At 41.8% G+C, this 15,005-nt stretch overlaps 1 protein-coding gene across 16 annotated transcripts in view; it reads left to right on the top strand.

Annotated features, from left to right (window-relative positions):
* MYT1L (myelin transcription factor 1 like) overlaps nucleotides 1–15,005 on the top strand; it is a 548,393-nt gene that overhangs the window by 286,053 nt on the left and 247,335 nt on the right. For all 16 annotated transcript variants that reach the window (XM_039461349.2, XM_039461322.2, XM_074393446.1 and 13 more), the window contains one exon: nucleotides 8,064–8,209. The gene's annotated coding sequence lies outside the window, so the exon portion shown is untranslated. The remainder of the gene's footprint in view (nucleotides 1–8,063; nucleotides 8,210–15,005) is intronic.

Genomic DNA, 15,005 nt, shown 5'->3' with positions numbered 1-15,005 from the left:
ACTGAACAGCTCAAATATAGTTTTCGTTACAAACAGAACTGCTTAGAGGGGCTCCAAATGAGACTCTAGCTTGCTGGCAGCTCTCGCGGTCACCGGAGGCCAAGCCCCTGTGCTGGCAACCCTGTGACTCAGCTCTGCCCCCTCAGCCACTGCAGCCCCCACGGCCAGGCTGCAGAGTCCACAGCTCCCCAATGCAGGGCCACGGGCAAGTGAAACCACATGTTCACAATGAGCCACTAGTGCAAACAAGAAGCCTAAGGAACCCTCAGAATAAATTCGCAAGGACATTACCTGTACCCACTCTCTAAGTCACATCAGTTAATCAAAACGCTTCCATTGCAGATCACGATTTCTCTGATTCTTTACATGTTAAAAGGAAAAACAATTCACAGTAAAATGTATAACCAAACTAGCTTGTATTTTATATATATAAAGAATAAAGATAGCTATTTATAACACATTATATGTGGAGACGTGCTTACAAATGTCAGCCTGGAACGTTGTCTTCTACCTCATCATTTGGGAACAAACTTTTTTAAGAACCATTAAAAACAAAAGAGGAAGTAAAGAAAGAGAGAAAGCAAGAGGGAAAGGAAAGGAGAGCAGAGGGAGGGAGGGAGGGAGGGAGGGAGGGAGGAAAGGAGGGAGGGAAGGAAGGAGGGAGGGAGGGAGGGAGGAGGGAGGGAGGGAAGGAAGGAGAGAGGGAGGGAAGGAAGGAGAGAGGGAGGGAGGGAAGGAAGGAGGGAGGAGAGAGGAAGGGAGGGAGGAAGGAAGGAAGGAAGGGGAGACAGGGAGGAAAGAAGAGAGAAAGTAAATAAACAAGTTTGGCTTTCTTTAGCCTTAAATGCAAAAATGTCAAACAGAAGGTCATGTTGTTTTGTGCCTACTTTTCATTACAGGATATATCATATCATTAAATGTCAATCTGCCTTTTAATATATAATCAATCTAAAGAACTAAACATAAAGTAATAGATCATTCTCGAATTTTTGGACAAATAATGATTTTATTCACTACATAATTAATTTAAAATAAATTAAACAGCAAGCACCCTTGTTAAAGGGGGAACGTAAAAATCTTTTCCATATATCATGAATATTAATGATAAAATTAAAATGAATTTTATAATACAGCTATGAATAATTCATTGAGCTACAACTGAGTTTTTACAATCACTTATTTGTCCTATACAAAGCGAAAATGAAGAAATGGCCTAAGTTCCTGAGAAAGGGACCCTACAGTCCCAAAGTGAAGAGCAGGGCGTGTGTGACAGGGAAGCCGCAGCCCTTCCTCGCTGCTGCACCATCCGGTATGTCTAGGTGTTGTGGCTGGCCGTGAGATGACAGATACCGGTTTGTTAGTTTAGTTCGTCTTTGGTTCACTCGTGAAATTGAGCAAACTTCAGTTCCGCACCTGTTCCAGGTCTGCCGTAGACCGGTTCTGGGGTTTCAAGTCTAATGGACTCTGACGCCTTCCCTGAAGAGCTTGTGGTGGGGTCAGGATGCTGCTTAGGAGATCTACGATTACAGCACAGAATGCTAAATTCAGTGACAGTCAAGGGAAAGCCATAACACAAGATGTGCTGCAGCCTCCAAAGCTTCCTGCAAAACTCTTTCTACAAAACCCACCACAGTTTCAGTGACAATCAATGGTTTGTAATTATCTATCTATAGACCAATTTTTCTCTGTAGTGAGGCTTTTTCCTTATCCTTTCTTTCTTTAAATGCAATGATTCTGAAAGGTGGAGAGCCTAAGAAGACACAGACATTATTAAGCATTTTGAGAGATTATTTTTTCATAGAAATGTCACCCAGGCCTTATGTGCCCCTGCCAAACAGCAGCCCTGCAGCCCTTCATGCTTTGGTATGAGGCCTCTTGCAGGAACTCTGGGGAGAACCCGAAGCACATGTCACCCTCGGCAGGGGTGAAGTGCCCCCAGCACTGAGCAATCCGCTGGCTCTGGGAGGCTCTGCTCAACACAAACGGAGAGTAAGAGCACTGGGAACTCCCTGTGCTGCCCTGCATGGCTGTTCTGTGCTGCCTGGGACAAGACTACATGTGCTTTCATGGAAAGCCACTGGAAACAATAAAACAATCCTGCAAAAAGCACTTGTGACCCCTTTGATGCCCTCACCTAGAGTAACAAGCGGGGATGCTACGGCTGCTGCAGGCCCACTAGGCCAGGCACCCTCTGTTCAGAGAAATGGGGAGGGCCATTCCGTTCCTGCCAGTGTGGACGACACACAGGCCTGCAGAGGAATCATAAGGCCCCTGTGTCTATAAGATAGAGTGAATCCTCTTTCCCTCAAACAGCAGACATGACTCAGTTGTCCTTGAGTTTGTATCAGCTGCAATCACACTGGTATGATTTCGGTTCATATTCCACTTTAAGGTAGTATGATATATAGTTTTGTTGCTCCCATATGAATTAATTCTTTCCTTAATCATCCTCAGTCACTTCTGTGTTGAGGGAATCCCAGGCGGCAGCATACTCTAGTGGATAAGATGCCGACGTCCTTGAGAGGGAGCCTCACATCCTGGGTCCATCTCTGAAGTAAAGGGAATTATGAAAACTACAAGAGAATAATGGATTTAAAATCATTTTGCAGAATGTTACTATGCCATTTTTACTATTGTTATCATCCCCCAGTGTTAGAAAAGAGACTTACTTAAAATGGTTTTTACCTAATGAACTAGTGTTTATTCATTTATTTATTCATTCAACATGAATTTGTTTATCATTAGCATGTGCCAGGCACAATTCTAGACTCTTGTGATTTAGAAATACATCAAAGTATCTACCATAATGGAATGTAACTTTTCAATGGGGGAAGATAGAACATAAATGCATAAACAGAGATACACACACACACACACACACACACACACACACTCCACAAGGGAAAATTGATGGATTGGATGCCATTAAAATTAAAACTTTTGCTCAGCAAAGTACCTAGTTAATAAAAAGACAAGCAACAAAAGAGCAAAAATATTTACAAATCAAATATTCAACAAAGAATTAATATCTAAAATATACAATGAAGTCCCAAATTCAGTGATCGAAAACAATATAGTAAGAAAATGGGCAAAAGATAGGAGCAGATAGTTCACTAAAGCTGAAATTCAAATGCACATAAAAAGATATTTGATTCCATCAAGTATTAGGCAAATACAAGTTAAAACCACGATCAGCTGTCACTACATACCTAGAACGACCAACATAAAACAACTAGGACACCAAATTTTGACTAAGAGGTAGAGAAACTGAATCGCTGGTGCGTCGATTGTGGCAAAGTGAATGGTACGGCCACTCTGGAACCAGTGTGGAATTTGCTTTTAAAGCTAGCCATGCGATTGTCATATGACCCAGCTATCCTACTCTCAGGCATTAATCCCAGAGAGATGGATGCACATTCACAGTAAAACCTGTACACACATCTTTACAGACGCTTTTTTCATGGTAGCCAAAAACCAGAAATAGCCCAGGTGGCCTCCAAAGCATGAAGAGTTAAACTGTGTCCAGCCGTACCATGGAATACTACTCAGCCACTAGAAAGAATTATTGATACAACCCAGCTAGAAGTGCTAGAGAATTATGCTCAATAAGAAAAGCCAGTCAGGAGGGGAGCACTACACACGGGGGTCCGTTGGGGGGAAATGGGGGAGGGACCGGGGGGTGGGGAGGTGGGAAGATATAGCATGGGGAGAAATGACAGATACAGGTGAGGGGAAGGAAGGCAGCAAACCACACTGCCATGTGTGTACCTATGCAACAATCTTGCATGTTCTTCACATGTACCCCAAAACCTAAAATGCAATAAAAAAAGAAGAAAAAGAAAGAAAAGAAAAACCAGTCTGCACACTTTGCACAGTGTATGACTTCATTGATAGAACATTCTTGAAATGAAATTGAAACACTGATGGATGGTTGCCAGGGGTTCAGGGCAGGAGAGTTGGCTCTGAAAGGAAAGGGGCTCGGCTTGGCTATGAAAATGAAGAAGGTGGGCATGGCTATGAAAAGGCAGAAGTGGGCATGGCTATTAACCAGAAGGGGCATGGGCATGGCAATGAAAGATAATGGAGTGGGCATGGTTATGAAAGAAAAAGGGTGGACATCACTATGGAAGGGCAGGAAGTGGGCGTGGCTATGATGGGGGAAGTGGGCGTGGCTGTGATGGGAAGTGGGCGTGGCTATGACCAGGGAAAGTGGGCGTGGCTATGATGGGGGGAAGTGGGCGTGGCTATGACGAGGAAAAGTGGGCGTGGCTATGATGGGGGAGTGGGCGTGGCTATGACCAGGGAAAGTGGGCGTGGCTATGAAAGGGAAGAGGGTGGTCTTGTAAATGAAAGGGGCAGAACGTAAAGGCACAGAGGAACCCTTGCTTCTTCAGTGATGGTTATCTGTGTGTTGACTGTGGTCATAGACACAGAAATCTACACTGGTGCTAAAATTGCACAGAATTAAACACACACGCATAAATGAACACAAAAGGAAGTAGGAAATCCACACATTGGTGGGATGAATCAATGTCATTCTGCCTGTGAGTATGTGCTAAGGTTCTGCAGAATGTTGTTATTGGAGTACACTGAGACACGGGTGCATGGGATTTCTGTATTATTTCTTCCAACTGCATGTGAATCTACGGTTACCTCAAAACAGTTTAAAACCAAAATCTGCATAATATAATCTTGGATAATGACAAATGCCATAAAGAAAAAAATCACTAATTCTCATTTGGGAAATTAGAGGAAGGATGGATGAGGAGAAAGGCCAGCAAGCTTTGGCTGAGGACAGAGTATTCCTGAGAACCCCAAAGAGCTCCCACCTGGCTGGTGTTATTTTTGTTTTGCAGCTAAGCTGCCTGCTAAACACAGCGTTTAAGAGCTCATCCTGGGAATTCCATTACCAATGATCACAAGCAGCATCTGTGATAGGGAACTGTGAGCAGCCAGAACCATAGGTGCATATTCCTTCCTACTGCACCTGAAGAACCGGGAAAAGCAGGTCACAGACTCACTCACTCATTAGCTGATTGTCCTGTGAGTCTTTCCCTAGCGAGGCCCTATTGTTAAAAGCACATTGTGTGGGTGTAGGGGTGTGTGTGTGTATATATATATATATATATATATATATATATATATAATGTGTGGAGATATATATATATATATATATATATATATATATGCACATACACACACACACATTTAGTAAACAGCTGCGTCATACACCCTGCAAAGGCATTTAGCCTGTACTCCATCTGTCAGTGGCTTTTAAATCTTCCTCTTATAAGTGACTCCCAGACGGAAATGCATCTTGGAACAGAGGTAGCCTCACCCCCGGCAATTAGTCTAACTCACTCCCCTTCCTCCAGGAGGGGTTCTCATGTTTGTGAGGGTGTGTCCTCTCTCCCGGAGAGCCCGAGGGACCCACACTGGGATATTTGAATGAGCAGTGCTGATGAGAGGCTGAAGGTGCTTCACTGTTTCACCTGGGAATGGGAAGGACACTTCCGACTCCATGACTGGTGAATGCACACATGGAGAAGAGAGCACACTCCAAATAAAACCTGTAATTTTGTCCATTAAATTCTGTTTTGTAGATGCTTATCACTTCAATGAAAAACCTGTCCCTCTACTGACAATGGTCAGTCATACCTGCCATTGAGGGCCTGGGACTGTGGCTGCGCCCACAGGAGTGGCTGGATGGTCTCCAGCTCTTCCTTGCTACATTTCATGAACACTGAGAAACAGAAAAACACTTTTCCCAAAACAGTGATGGACAACGTGATAAATATATAGAACATTCTAAAAAGCTTAAAGTGATAGAGATGAATTTTTAAGATTACCAGTAGAATAAGTCATTGCATAAATTAATGTAATAATATTTTATGAAAGCAAAATATTATGATCATGTTAGCGTAGTATTGGTAACATAGCAGATAGAATGGCTTTGATCATTAATGTCCAGTCCTACTAATTCTCAATCTCTTATTTTGCTTTATATTGGTTTATTTATAAGATTTATTTAAATTTGTCCATTTGGTGTTTTTCAAATAATGAGAAATAACTTGAATTTTTATAAAACCACTAACTGGAATGCTATTCCAACCTTTCTTAGTCAAGTTAGTGTTGGAAATAACTGTGACTACTATATAAATATTAATGTTTATATTTCTCAGAATGTGTTGGAAATAACTGTGACTACTATATAAATATTAATCATAGAGGTTTATACATAAGCCCCATTTTAAACACTATTTTGGATGTTGCTTTATATCTATAACAAATAAAAATTTTAAATTCTTACTCAAGATGTTGCACTATGTTTTGCTTTTTAATTAGTAAATAACATGCTCTTGTAAAACCTTTTGTGTGGAAATCGCCATAACTTATTTGCTATCCTTTGAACTGAGAAGGACAAAAATACAGACACACACAACAGCCTTCTGATGATATAAGCTATGAAATACATGTGCAGATACATCACGTATGCTTCTGCACATGTATTTTGTCTCTACATATTTTATAATCTTAATACTTTGTAGACTCAGTCATAAAAATGACTCCCCTAGTTTTATAAGCATATATTTATAGTTTTGTGTATTTTTTCATTACAAAGAGTAATTTCATTAATTTTATTAAAAGCTTTTTCTATAAGGAATAATTTCTTGGAAATTAATTGGGTGTGATACGAGGTGGTTGTTGCCACCATCCCTCTCATCTTATCTCCATGTGTCTCGTCAACTCCGTGTATCTCATCTCCATGTGTTTCATTATCCCCATGGATCTCATCACCTCCATGAGTCTCATCACCTCTGTGTGTCTCATCACCTCCATGAGTCTCATCACCTCCATGAGTCTCATCACCTCCATGAGTCTCATCACCTCCGTGTGTCTCATCACCTCCATGAGTCTCATCACCTCCATGTGTCTTATCACCTCCATGAGTCTCATCACCTCCATGAGTCTCATCACCTCCATGAGTCTCATCACCTCCGTGTGTCTCATCACCTCCGTGTGTCTCATCACCTCCATGAGTCTCATCACCTCCATGAGTCTCATCACCTCCGTGTGTCTCATCACCTCCGTGTGTCTCATCACCTCCATGAGTCTCATCACCTCCATGTGTCTTATCACCTCCATGTGTCTCATCACCTCGATGAGTCTCATCACCTCCATGAGTCTCATCACCTCCATGTGTCTCATCACCTCCATGTGTCTCATCACCTCCATGAGTCTCATCACCTCCATGTGTCTCATCACCTCCATGAGTCTCATCACCTCCGTGTGTCTCATCACCTCCATGAGTCTCATCACCTCCATGAGTCTCATCACCTCCATGTGTCTCATCATCTCCGTGTGTCTCATCACCTCGGTGTGTCTCATGGCCTCCCTGTGTCTCATCACTTCCATGAGTCTCATCACCTCCGTGTGTCTCATCACCTCCATGAGTCTCATCACCTCTGTGTGTCTCATCATCTCCGTGTGTCTCATCACCTCAGTGTGTCTCATCGCCTCCCTGTGTCTCATCACCTCCATGAGTCTCATCACCTCCCTGTGTCTCATCACCTCCATAAGTCTCATCACCTCCATGTGTCTCATCACCTCCGTGTGTCTCATCACCTCTGTGTGTCTCATGATCCCATGCCTGTCATCTCCATACATCTCATCTCCATGTGTCTCATCTCTATGCGTCTCATGTTCATGCTTCTCATCTCCATAGGTCTCATCATCTGTTATATCTCATCTCCATGTGTCTCATCTGCATATTCCATCCCCATGCATCTCAGCTCCATGTCTCATCTTCATGTGTTTCATCTCCATGTGTCTCTTCACCCCCATGCTTCTCATCTCCGTGCATTTCATCATCTCTTGTGTCTCATTTCTGTGTGTCTCATCTCCATGTGTCTCATCATCTTCATGTGTCTGTGTACCCAGCCTGGCCTCATTGCCTACTTGGAACAGATGGGTTAAAGACCTGACAATCACATACCTCAGGTAGGGTTTTGCTTTTATTATGAATATCAGCCTCATCATTCTGCCTTTTTGTTCTTCTCTAGAGTGGCCAGATCTGGTGGAAGAGGAAAAAAATGTAGTTATTGAATTCAGTCAATTGTTTGCGTCTTTGAAGCTTTCAACAGAATTCCATCAAGAAAGGTTCTGGCTGGTCCCACAGACATATGGATATCCAAGGAGCTACCTAAAGGTAAGAAACTCTATGTGGTATTAATAATTTAAGCTTTACATGCAGATAGGTGTTTTGCATATATACCTTAAAATATGTTAGTTTGAAAAGCATAAATATATGTTTGTGAAGGAAGCAGCATTATATTTGATATAGAATACCACACCTCTTGCTTTTAATAAATCATACAGTATAAAGTCAGAACATGTAATCTCTTGGTAAACAAAGACTCAAGTAGCCTTCTGTTATCTAGCTACAACAGCACCCAAAAGAAGAATTTATAAACATACTAATAGGTCTGGTTCATCCTTCAACAGTCATAGAGAAGCTCCTTTGTACAAAGTCCCTTTAAATACAGATCCCTATGTCCACTATTAGTTCTATTTTGGGGTATTTTATATTTAAGGAAATTAAGAAAGTCATTAATTAGGGACTCTTTTGCATTGCCAGAGTGCTTGTAGGTTTCTGTTGGTTCCTGCTGATAACCCTCCCTTGCTGCCACTGTGGGCTCTGGGAGTCATGTTCCTCGAAAAACTTCAGGTTGCCACATTTTATTTTCAAAATAATTGTGGTAAAATACACATAACATGAAGTGTACCATTTTCACGGTTTTCAAACGTATAATTCGTGATGTCAAGTGTCTTCACATCCTGGTGCACTGGTCACACCTTCCATCTTCAAAAGTTTTTCGGTCACAAACTGAAACCCTGTCCCAATTAAACACTAACTGCTAAGGCCTCCCCTGCACTCCCTGGTCCCAGCATTCTGCTTTCTGTCTCTGTGAATGTGACACCAGACTTAGCTCATGTGAGTGGCGTTGTACAGTATCTGTTCTTTTGTGACTGCTCTCTTTCACTTAGCATGATGTCCTCAAGGTGCAGCCATGTTGCAGAATGGGTCAGAACATCCTTCCTTTCTAAGGCTGAATAATAGTCCACTGTACATCTCAGTGGACATGTGTGCTGCTTCTACCTCTCAACTACTGTGAATTATGCTACTGTTAGCTTGGGTGAAGAAATATGTATATTTGAGTCCCTGATTTTACATCTCCTGGGCATCCACCCAGAAGTGGGATTGCTGGGTTATGCGCAACATATTGTATTTTTAATTCGTTCAGGAAATGCCACTCTTTTCCATAGTGGTCGCACCACAAAATGGTGCATTATTGCCACAGTTCTCAGGGTTCCAGTTGCTCCACATCCAGGCTGACACTGTTGTTTTCTGTGGTTTTCTTTTTAAAAAATACTAGGCATCCTGGTGGATGTGAAGTGGTATCCTATTGTGGTTTTGATTTGCATTTCCCTAATAGTTCATGACGTTGAGCATCTTTCCATGTGTTTACAGGACATTTGCATGTCTTCTTCGGAGAAATGTCTACGTCCTTTGCCTTAATCAGGTTCTTTGTTTTTTATTGTTATTGAGTTGTAGGAATTCTTATATATTATAGATATTAACTCCTTATCATATGTATGATTTGCAAGTATCTTCTGTTTTATGGGTTGCCTTTCACTTTGTTGGTAATGTACCTTGACACAAAAGCATTTCGTTGTTTTCTTTTATGTTTTGATGTTGCCCAACTTCACTATTTTTTTTTAACCTAACTTTAGGTATCATATTTAATGAATCATTGCCAAATTCAATGTCAGTAAGCTGATCCTTCCTGTTTTCTTCTAACAGTTTTGCAGCTTTAGCCTCTGAGTTTAGGTTGCTAACCCATTTGGAGTTATTTATTTATTTATTTACAGATTTAAGGTAAGAGTCTAACTTTATTATTTTGCATATGGTTATCCTCTGTGTGTTGAAAAGACTGTCCTTGCCCTACTAAATGGTTATGGCACCCTTGTCAAAAATCATTTGACCATATATGCAAGAGTTTATTTCTGGGTCCTCTATTCTGTTCCATTGGTCTGTATCTCTGTCTTTATGCCAGTACCACACTGTTTTGATTACTGTAGGTTTGTAGTAAGTTTTCAAGTCAGGAAGTGTGAAATGTCTGTCTGTGTTCTTTTTCAATATTGTTTTGACTATCTAGGGGTCTCTTAATATTCCATATGAATTTTGAAATAGATTTATTTCTGGAAAAAAATGACCTTAAGATTTTGAAAGGAATTGAACTGAATTTGTAGATCATATGGCTAAGTTTCTTATTGAGACAGAAACAGGTTTTTTTTTTAATACTTTCTAGTAAAGAATTTCTATGTGCAATTTAAACATGTATCATGACTTTAAATAATTCTTTCTCTTTGGAAAAAAAAAGTTCAGATTTTTACCTCGTTTTTCTGAGCCTGGTCTGATTAACAATGAGCAATTATATAAGAATATCAAATATAAAGTTTTCTGAAATCTTCCCTAAAGATGAAGATGTTGTTTCTGTTTAGTTTCTTTAAAACTCAGCTTTGTTTTTAAGACTTAATTCTCTAGCAGTTTCTTTAAAATTCAGCTTTGTTTTTAAGACTTAATTCTCTAGCAGTAATTTTGAAGGCTTTGTTCTCTAGCAGTAATTTCTTAGGTAGAAAGTCAACAATGGCATGGGATGTTCCACCTAATCACAGCGATTGAAGATACCCCGGCATCCAGGGGCTTATTGTTCATGACAAGAGACTAGAAAATATCCAAGCTTAGATACGTAGATGTTAGGCATCATCCAAGACCACCGTGAATACTAACAATGTAGAGAGGCTTGGAGCACGTGTTTAATTCCCCAACTGTGTCCATTTATACATCATAAAACTTATCACTCATAGAGCCCTATACAGTAAGCACTAGCACGGGGCAACCACGAACTCTCTGCAAGGAAGCATGACTATTATTCCCTCTTTAGAGGTCAGTAGAGGGAAGATGAGAGAGCTTAGGTGACTAACCTAAGACAACATAATTGATAAGCAGCCAGGACGGGACCTGAACCATGCACAACTGTCCTGGAAAGAAGGCTGGTGTACCATATGGTGGGAAGGAATGATGTCTGAGGATTTAGACTTAACACAAATCAGGAACTCCAAGAAGCCTTTAATTTCAGTTCTTAATTTAAGCCTAAATTCAACTCTAAGAAAAATATTCAAAAATTAGCACTTAGAAACGACATGACAAAAGTCTCACTCAAAGAACAGACTTTGTTTTTACCACTGCCCTTTTCCGCCACCAGTGCTAAGTAGTGAGTGGGTATTTATCATTCGTTCATCATTCTCTCATGCTTTCAACAGTGCCAAGTACCTGTTTTGTGCCAGGAACTCTTGTGTCTGTATGTATAAAAATCAATGAGATGCAGTCTTTGCCCTCAAAGACTTTGCACATTGAACAAACGTAAGGCGTGGAGAGAACTAAAGGAAGGCTAGACCGTACTATTTCCCTTGATGCAAAACGTGTCTTACTCCTTTCTGCGTTCCAGAGCTGGGCTTGTTTTCTGGGCTGTATTAAGTACACAGTCACATCTCAATGAATCCAGAGGTCTGTGCAAGCTGTTGAGAGGGACACAGAAGAGATCTTAATTGGGAGCAGAGGAATCCAAGAGAACTTTGCAGAGGGGAGACCACTCCATCAGTGGTTCCTTAAAGATTAGTTTATTAGATGAATAGATCTGGAAATGGCTGGCTTGAGAGAAGGAAAATACAAAACTCAGAGATGGGAAGCATCCAGTAATGGATGTGAAATACTATTCAGTTGTCACGTACAGCGACACGTTAGGATAAAGGGATTAGCTCCACATGGCTTAGGTTTGGTGTTTATGAAATGAGCATGGGTACTGTCTGCATTCTGTGGTCCATAGGAGACAGAATGGGATGTGGCTCTGTGTCTCACCCTGTCAGATGGAACGTAGAACAGAATGGTCCTCTGTAAGAAGTTGCATGCTTCCTCTCAGTCCTTTACATCGATGACTACTTTCTTTCACTCATCTGCGTGCTGTCCTTTCTGCCCCCAAAGTCTGGTGTTACTGTCTTCAACTTTCTGAATTCTGTTTTAGTAGCTGCTGTGCAGTCTGCCTAACTGCAGAGTCCGGGAATTGTTCTGCTAGTCCTAGCCTCAGATTACAGCTCAGAATCAGAAGCACGCAGATGGAAGGACCCTTAGCACCACCACCGTGGCAAAGCCGTGGCACTCAAACCCAGGCCCCACGCCCTTCCCCGACCCTCAGCCCTTCCCTCCCCTGCAGGTCTCACCCCACCGTGTGCCATCTCTTCTGTCTGTGGCAGCTGGCTTCCTTTAGCATCTCCACTTACGAAGGACATGGGGGCTTGATCCTATGGGAGAAATAAAAATGCCATAGAACAAGATTTAGATTTAGGGCATTTTTCTGTCCTCGTGTGTCCCAATTAGCCACTGTGATTGCTGAGCCGTGAACACCTGTGGCGTCTCCACAGCTGGTGCTCTAGGAAATCCAATTTCCCCTGAACCAGAGCCCAAAGAGAAAATCACACTCTGCATCCAATTTCCATGCTAAAGACTTTCCTTAAAATAAAATCAATATCTGTTTCCCAAAAAACTACATGAATTGTGTTCTGAATGGTGACTATTTTAAAGAAAAGTATATAATGCATCCAGAAGAAAAAATCTGCGGAAATAGCTCCAGCTCTATAAATCTATGTATCCTTTGACCCTTTGCAAGAAATATATTTAAAACAGTGAACAAATGTCATTAGGTTTAGTCCTGGAACTGCCAACAATCACTTGTCTTTGGGTAAATCTCTACAAAATATTCGTTCCTTTTTCTGTAAAACAGAAATAAATGATCAAACGAGATGAATATCAAGAACCTAATGTAAACTATAAAAGATGATGATAGTAGCGAACCATTTATTAATCATCCAGTCTGCACCAAGCTTGGTTCTAAAAGTGCCATGTCTTATTTAATGTTCAAAAAAAAAAAAAACACTATGAAGCTAGTTGTCTGTGTGTGTGTATGTGCGTGTGCGTGTGGTGTGTGTGTGTGTTAGTTTTCATACTGCTGATAAAGACATACCTGAGACTGGGTAATAAAACAGAGGTTCAATGTATACACAGTTCCATGTGGCTGGGAAGGCCTTGCAATCATGGCAGAAGGTGAAAGCCACATTACGTGGCGGCAGGCAAGAGGGAAATGAGGGCCAAGTGGAAGGGAAACCGCTTATGAAGCCATCAGGTCTCCTGAGACTCCTTAACTACCATGACAACAGTACAGGGAAAACAGCTCTCATGATTCAGTTGTCTCCCACTGGGTCCCTCCCACAACATGTGGGGATTGTGGGAGCTACAATTCAAGATGAGATCTGGGTGCAGACACAGACCCAGACCATGTCCGTCTGTCTATCTAAATTCATAATTTATATTAGAAAAAAATTAATGTACAGAGAAGTTAAGTAACAGTTAACAGATGACACAGATAGAATCCAAATCTATGTAGGCATTTTAACTTCCAAGCTGATGTTGTTAACTACAGTGAACTAACTCTGCTCTCTCTACAAAGCCGTATGCAGACAGTATACATTATTATTCTTGTGTCTATTTCACAAACACGTGTAACACGTATCACTTATACGCACACATAATACGCTGTGTGGGTATACACACCAAGAACCTGTAGGGCTGCTACATTGCTGCCAAATCCAATTGTTCTGCTTTAGTGGCTCAATGCCGTGAACATGACTTCACAGTCATCGTCCTCACACATCCTTCCCCAGAAAGCAACCGAATCGTTCTGAGCCGTGCTTTGTCAAGGTCCTCCCTAGGTCATGGAGGGACGTTTTCCAGTTGCCTTCATCATGATTCATTTGGGTTGCTTCAATCATGATTTTTAGGTTTTCATTAAAACAATGTATCTTGCAGTGTGGTATTATAAAATCTAATGGATAGTTAAAAATAAATAAATTTGTTGAACTTTTATGTTTCTGGAATGTCGTTTAGGAAATAGTAGAAATTTGCATTTCTCATGACTCGTGTTATCAAAGTCACAGACCACGCCTGCAGGAGAGTAGGATGCCAGAGTGCTGATCTCTGTCCTCCTGTTCTGGGGTGTGCTGGGAACTGCAAATCAAACATCTCCTTCCTCCTCACTGAGGACAGTTACCTGAAATCAGGGACCCTGTGATGGAAGCAGAATTGGAAAGTAAGATCGGTGGTTCAGGACCATGGGCCACTTTGGGGGATTCAGATCTAAGGGGCACTCAGATATTGTCAAGGGACTTAGGCCCCAGGGATCCACCCAGGAGGACGGGAGGCAGGCGTGTGCCTGCGATGGGTTTCTCTTTGCTTGGCTGAGGGTCCTGCTGCAGTCAGCGCGTGGACCACCTACCTCTGGTGTGTGGCACAGAGGTCCACGGAAGCTTCACACACACGGATTTTCTACACAAGAATTTCTGAGTTTCAATGCCCTTGTTCCCATTTCCCCTTTGAATAGAAGCAGGAAACTTTCTAAGCCTGAAGTTGTCAAGCCAGGGCTGCATTTTGCTGGTGCTACACAAATTCAGATAAATCTTATAAAGCGGTATCAGTTCCTGCCCTCATCGACATCGTTGTATAAGGTTTGTTTCGTTTTGTTCTGTTTTTCTGGTCAGGGGAGAAGGGACTGGAAGACTGTGGAGTGGGCTAAAGTGATTCCTCGGGTTACTGGTACTAATGGTTTAGAACATCAGACTGCACATCAGGCTGTATCTCCCCTTCACAAAATGAGAAGCGGAAACACGGACGGAGCTCAGTGCACGCTGTCTGCGTCAGGGCTGGGTCTCTTCCTGGAGCAAGCTCACAGTCCACGGTCTGTCATGCTCCACAATTTACTGGGGACAGCCCCATGCCTTGAAGGAGACAATTTTTCTTCTAGAAACCTGGGAAGACATTTGTGTTAGACAGC

Source organism: Saimiri boliviensis, chromosome 1 (genome assembly GCF_048565385.1).
Source record: "Saimiri boliviensis isolate mSaiBol1 chromosome 1, mSaiBol1.pri, whole genome shotgun sequence".
Taxonomy (NCBI): Eukaryota; Metazoa; Chordata; class Mammalia; order Primates; family Cebidae; genus Saimiri; species Saimiri boliviensis.
The sequence above is the reverse complement of the archived record's forward strand: the minus strand, read 5'-3'. Positions and strand labels throughout refer to the sequence as shown.